This window comes from Mirounga leonina, unplaced genomic scaffold, assembly GCF_011800145.1.
Source record: "Mirounga leonina isolate KUSES-001 unplaced genomic scaffold, KU_Mleo_1.0 Mir_53, whole genome shotgun sequence".
In the NCBI taxonomy this organism is placed as follows: Eukaryota; Metazoa; Chordata; class Mammalia; order Carnivora; family Phocidae; genus Mirounga; species Mirounga leonina.
In genome coordinates, this window is record NW_023270807.1 from 14473797 (window position 1) to 14480426 (window position 6630).

Here is a 6630-nt window from a genome sequence, read left to right on the forward strand (position 1 = left end):
ATTACTGTGGAGAATCAGGTAAGGTAACAATGAGAGAACTGTGGAATGATTGCATTCTTGTAACCAAGTGAGTCGGATGAGCCAAAAAGACATTTGGAGCCTGAGCAATAGAACAGAGCCCATCTGGCTGCTAAGGCCTTTCTATGGCTTCCATTCCTGTGTAAGCCTAACCAGTAAAACTCAGAATCCTTAATAGCTAGACAATATTTGAGTAAGTAGATAACAGTCCCTATCTTTTTGTTTGTTTGTTTCACCCATTCAACACATATTTGTTAAAAGCCTCTGTTGTATCAGGCACTACTCTAGATAATGGGGATATAGCAATGAACAAAACAGAAAAATTCCTGTCTTTGTGGAGCATACATTCTCAACAGAGCTATTAAATCATATAGTCTGTAAGGAGTTAGTATGTACAATGGAGGCAAAAGTAGAGCAGGGAAAAATGGGCATGGAGACGTGTAATGGGTGACACAGCTTGAAACAGTTAAACTAACCTGCACTGCAAGGGTTTACTCTGAAGGAGATGAATCCTCTGGCTCTCTGGGGAAGAGCATTTCAGGCTGTGTGCCAAACCATGATGTGGAAGTGTGCCTATTGTGTTGTAGGGAGAGCAAGGAGGTCAAAGTACCTTGAGACAGAGGTGGGGGAAGGACAGCACCTGAACTTAAACATGTCACTGGGCAGCCAAGCCTGCTGGCCCTTTCCATTTACTGAGTGAAAGGGTGAATCTGCGGCAGCTTTTGAGAAGATGAGTAGCATAATTTTACTGATAAACTAACAGTGTCATATTAGCTGCTGTTTTGAGAATTGCCTAGGAAAGTAAGGATAGAAAAAGGGAAACAAGTTAGAAGGCTTTGGCAAAAATCTGCATAAGAGATACCTGTGGCTTGGATGAGGATAATTGCAATAATGTTTATGAGAAGTGGTCATAGTCTAGATACATTTATGATAGACCAATGAAATGGCTTTTTGGACTATTATTTCTTAAAACGTTTACATTCCATTTTTTGTTAAATCACTTGCCTACATATTTGTTAAGGATGGTTGCATATTTTAATTTCTGGTGGTATTGTGGGTAATCTGTGAAGAACTTGTGAGATAAACTTTTGTGGTTATTTAAAGGTTAATGGAGGGCTTTTAAGAGAGATTGCAGAGTGGGCGCCTGGGTGGCTCAGTCGTTAAGCGTCGTTAAGCGTCTGCCTTCTGCTCAGGTCATGGTCCCAGGGTCCTGGGATCGAGCCCCACATTAGGCTCCCTGCTCAGCGGGAAGCCTGCTTCTCCCTCTCCCACTCCCCTTGCTTGTGTTCCCTCTCTCCTCGTCTCTCTCTCTGTCAAATAAATAAATAAAATCTTAAAAAAAGAAAAGAGAGATTGCAGAGGATCCACTATGATATGAATAAAGGCATAAAGCCATCCGTCTGTGATAATTCTATTTTCTGATTATGGGTAGTGTGTTTATAAAATATAGAAATGGAAGCATGTGGGAGTAGTCAATAGAAACAATGGATTATGGATTATGAGGCCAAAGCCTCTATGCCCATCTGAAAATTGTTCATTAATATTATGTCCTCCCTTCCCCTATGCTCCTCTGTGTCTTGTTTCTTAAATTCATCATATCAGTGAGATCATATGATACTTGTCTTTCTCTGATTGACTTATTTTGCTTAGCATAATACCCTCTAGTTCCATCCACACTGTTGCAAATGGCAAGATTTCATGGAGTTTTTTGATGGCTGCATAATATTCCTCTGTGTGTGTATGTGTGTGTGTGTGTGTGTGTGTATACACACCACATCTTCTTCATCCATTCATCTGTTGATGGACATCTTGGCTCTTTCCATAGTTTGGCTACTGTGACATTACTGCTATAAACATTGGGGTGCATGTACCCCTTTGGATCACTACATTTGTATCTTTGTGGTAAATACCCAATAGTGCAATTGCTGGGTCATAGGGTAGCTCTATTTTCAACTTTTTGAGGAACCTCCTTATGAGGAATCATAAATAATGATTGATAATATCAAAAATAATTATCATAAATTATCATAACCACAAAGTTATCTACAAGTGGCTGCACCAGCTTGCATTCCCACCAACAGTGTAAGAGGGTTCCCCTTTCTCCACATCCTCACCAACACTCTGGCTTTTTGTAGTTTATTCCAGTTTTCCATAATCATGGGAAATTGGATAAAAAAACAAAAAACAATGAGATGTTCAACTCCATTTTGTCATTTTAAAGTAAACATTTTTTTTTCTGAATTAATCTTGGTATGATCATAAAATTACTTGATATTTAAAAAGGTTATGTAATATAGGAAAAATGCAATGCTTGATAAGCTCCTCTGGATTAATAGAAATCTTTATATTGAACAACTGTGTCTACGACTTTCCATGAGGTTCCAATGGTGTCAAAACCAAGGAGTGGGTTGGGAGGGATTGCTTCTTCTTGCACATAATTTCCATCATCCCCTCCCACCCCAAGCACTAAAATGTAATCTATAAGCTTAGTAAAAACAGCTTGTCTGCTGTGCAAATATAACTTCAAAAAATGTTCCTTCTCCCAGCTTTCTAAACTAATTGCCTCTCCAGCCTCCTTCTATATAGATTAGACTTCCAATAATCCTAACTTGCTATAATTCTTCTGATTTGGAAAGAATATGTCTTAGAGCTGGTCCATGACCATCTTTATTATAGGGATTTGGGGAGACTTGTCTCAGATGTTTCTTAAAAGTAATTTACAAGTGGCCTTTGATTGTTATTTCCAACAGAGGAGACCGGGTATTTCCTGCTTTAAATTAATAAGAGAAAAGGTCAGATTTGCTGTTTCAAGCTTCCCTTCTCTTCTTCTGCTTCTTTTAGAACTTTATTATCAACCATAAAGATAAAGAAAAGTACTGTAGTCTGATGACACAAGTCTGTGTAAAATCTCCACACTTTGTTTTCTGCCTGCTGAACTCTAAAGTTTAGCTCTATATTATTTAAAACCAGATGTTTCCTCTACCCTTTTTTGTAGGTGTTTTCTAGAGAACCTGATATTTTGTTCAAAACATTTCTTTCACTTTTGTACAAAACATAGAAACATTTTAGAGCCCGAATGCCTCTATTTGACAATATTATACTAACTATAAATTATTCTCTGCCCTTGTGCTAGGCACCAGAGGTTATTAATATTTAAGAAGTTATTTAACATCAAAGTTTGAATAAAAGAAAATATCTTAAGGCAAAGATTTATAGAGTAAATAAGGGATACGGGCATATAGGGTAGGGGAAATCACAGGAGAATAGTAGAATTTTCAGAGTTCAGTTTTAAATTGGCCCTAAGACCTGAGTTATCTACAAGGCAATTTCTTCATGTCAAACTCAGTGGAGGCCAAAGCCCACTTTTAATAGGAAATTTTTTTTTATTAGTCTCATGGAGCAATAATTGATATCTGCCATTGTATGAGGTAAATTATGCAATGGTACTTTGATTTACATATGTTGGAAAATGATTACCACAATAGTTTCAGCCAACACCCATCTCTTCATATAGATACAACAAAAAGAAAGGAAAGAAACAAGTTCTCCTTGTGATGAGAACTCTTAGGATTTACTCTGACAACTTTTCTATGTATCATATAGCAACTATAGCTACAGTCATCATGCTGGACGTCACATCCCTAGTACAGCTGACCCTTGAACAGCATGGGTTTGAACTGTGGAAGTCCACTTACAGAAGGAGTTTTTTTATTGACAGTCCAGCACTGTAAATCTATTCTCTTCCTTATGTTTTCTTAATGACATTTTCTTCTCTCTAGCTTACTCTATTGTAAGAATACAGTATGTAATACATATACCATACAAAATATGTGTTAATTGACTATATTATCAGTAAAACTTCTGGTGAACAATAGGCTATTAATAGTTAAGTTTTTTGGGAGTTAAAAGTTATATGCAGATGTTTGTGTGGGGGGTTGACACTCCTAACCCCCATGTTGTTCAAGGGTCAACTGTACTTATTTATCTTATAAATGGACATTTGTACCTTTTGACCACCTTCCTCCATTTCCCTGTCCCCCCACCCTCTGCCTTTGGTAACCACAAGTCTGATCTCTTTTTCTATGAGGGTTTTTTTTTTTTTTTTTGAATTCTATATGTAAGTGAAATCATACAGTATTTGTCTTTTCCCTGTCTGACTTATGTCACTTAGCATAATGCCTTCAAGGTCTATCAGTGTTGTAGCAGCATGGGAGGATTTCCTTGAGGAACCAATTTTTGATGGTCACCTAAAATTTATAATTTTGTTTTATAATTCTGTGATTTCTCCTCCTGGAGGAACAATCTATGTTCCCTTTATCATATCCATAGAAGAGACTGGGGTCAGTTCTGACCCTGCATTGCATCTCATGCATATGCTTTGAGAATATTAAATAGTTACCTTCTACAGAACATAAAAAAAAAAGTTAACGCCTGCCACTTTAGTCAAAGAAACACAAACCATAGCAGTAGCTAGAATTTTATATTCCAGATGGTGATGAATCATTGATGGAATCCCTGGGGTCTAATTGTACAACTTTCCTAGATACCTATAAAACATCAATTATGCAAAACAAGTGTTTTCTCTTAATTGTTTCTCCCAGGAATTTTTAATATAAATAGAAACATTATAAAACTAGCTTTGTTTTGAATCTAAAAACTCTTTAATTGTGGCTAAATATTTGTATCTGTATCTATATAACTCTCCTCTCTCTCTTTCTTATAGACTATTTGGAATGCTGCTATAGAACTATTCAGCAAAATTGAAAATTTTGTAGCCTTAGGTTTCTACATTGTAATATTGAAAAAAATTATTACCAATTGTATTTATCTAGGTTATGCAATCTAGGACAAATTTAATGCTTTATAAGTTCTGTGTATATATCTTATTTCATACAATGTTAGGATAAAATAATTCCTACTTGTATCAAAAGCTGTTATGATAGTCTCTTCTATATCATATCTCCTAGTGTTTCCCTGACAAAACATCGTAATGAAACATTTTAACTTTGTAGACAGTGAGAGCAAAAGCATCAAAATTGGAATCAAAAGATCTCTAAGCCCTAATAAAATATGCACACCATCCAAACTCTACATTAATTTCTTCTCTCCTCCTGTTACAGTGGAGGAAGTAACTCTGCCATTTAAGTTCAACTTTTACAAGAAGACATTCAGGAGACATTCAGTAAACATTATTTAGATAGATAAATTATTAGGTAAATGAATGAATGAATGAGTGAATGAATATTCTTTTATTTTAAAGAAACTTACATTATCAACTGTCCCTTAACTCTCTTGTAAGTCCATCCCTCTCTTTCTTTTTGCTCCCTTCCATTAGCATTTGTTGAATCTTTAAGATTCTAAGAGGGAAGGAAAATCAAAACCATACCAAAACAAAACGATCTTTTGTCCATGTACACATCTGTTAACAGCTCTCTTTCTTCTCCATCAAAATAAAAATTCTCAAGTGTTTTCCATGTTCTTACATTTGACTCACTTCCCAGACTATACCAATATGGTTCCTGTCCTCAATTCTCTGTTGAAGGCATTTTTCCAAAGGTTGACAATATATAACCAAATAACAAATATAGCCAAATTAAACACTCCCTTTCACTGGTCATTATACTTGATCACTCTGCAAATATTTGACATTGATGATTTACTAAGAAATACATACTCTTATCCATGATACTACATTGTATTCAATTCTTCATCTCTTTGGCTGCTCCTTTACCACATCTTTTATTTAATCAAAACCATTAAAGGGGCACCTGGGTGGCTCAGTGTTAAGTGTCCAACTCTTGATTTCAGCTCAGGTCATAATCTTAGGTTCGTGAGATGGAGACCCGTGTAGGGCTCTGTGCTCAGCACAGAGTCTGCTTAAGGTTCTTTTCCTCTCTCCCTCTGCTCCTCCCCCTGCTTGTGCTCTTGAATGTGCTCTCTAAATCAATCAGTCAATAAATAAAATCTTTTAAAAAAGTTAAATATTGGAAAGTCTCAGGGCTCCATCCTCGATTATCTTTCTTCTTAGACTCTGCTGTTTCTCTAGGTGAGGGTTCTCAATCTTGGCACTATTAACATTTTGAACTAGATAGTTATTTTTTTGTGGGGGGCTGTTCTGTGTATTTGAGGATGTTTAGCAGCCCTGTCTTCCCCCCTACTTGTGATAATGAAAAACATCTACTTTGTCAAATGTGTTCTCAGAGGCAAAATCACCCCAGTGGAGAACCACTGTTCTAGGTGATCTCATTGTTTCCATGGTTTCTCTTGACTTGTGTCCATCCTATAGTCAATTCTCAAGACATTTAGTCAAACACCATCTCAGCCACCTTATTGGTAGGCATCATATTTAATTATTTCAAAGGTTTGAAATTAAGCTAATTACTCCCCACCATCATACTTGCTCCTCTTTATTTGTGAGCCTCACCAAAGGAGCCCATCTAAGTACTTGTGGCAGAAACATTGGATTCAATGCCTGATTAAAAAGTAATCACAACATGGATGGACCTGGTGGGTATGCTAAGTGAAATGAGTCAGAATGAGAAAGCCAAACATCATATGATTTTACTTATGTGTGGAATCTAAAAAATAAAACAAATGAAAAACAAAAAAAAA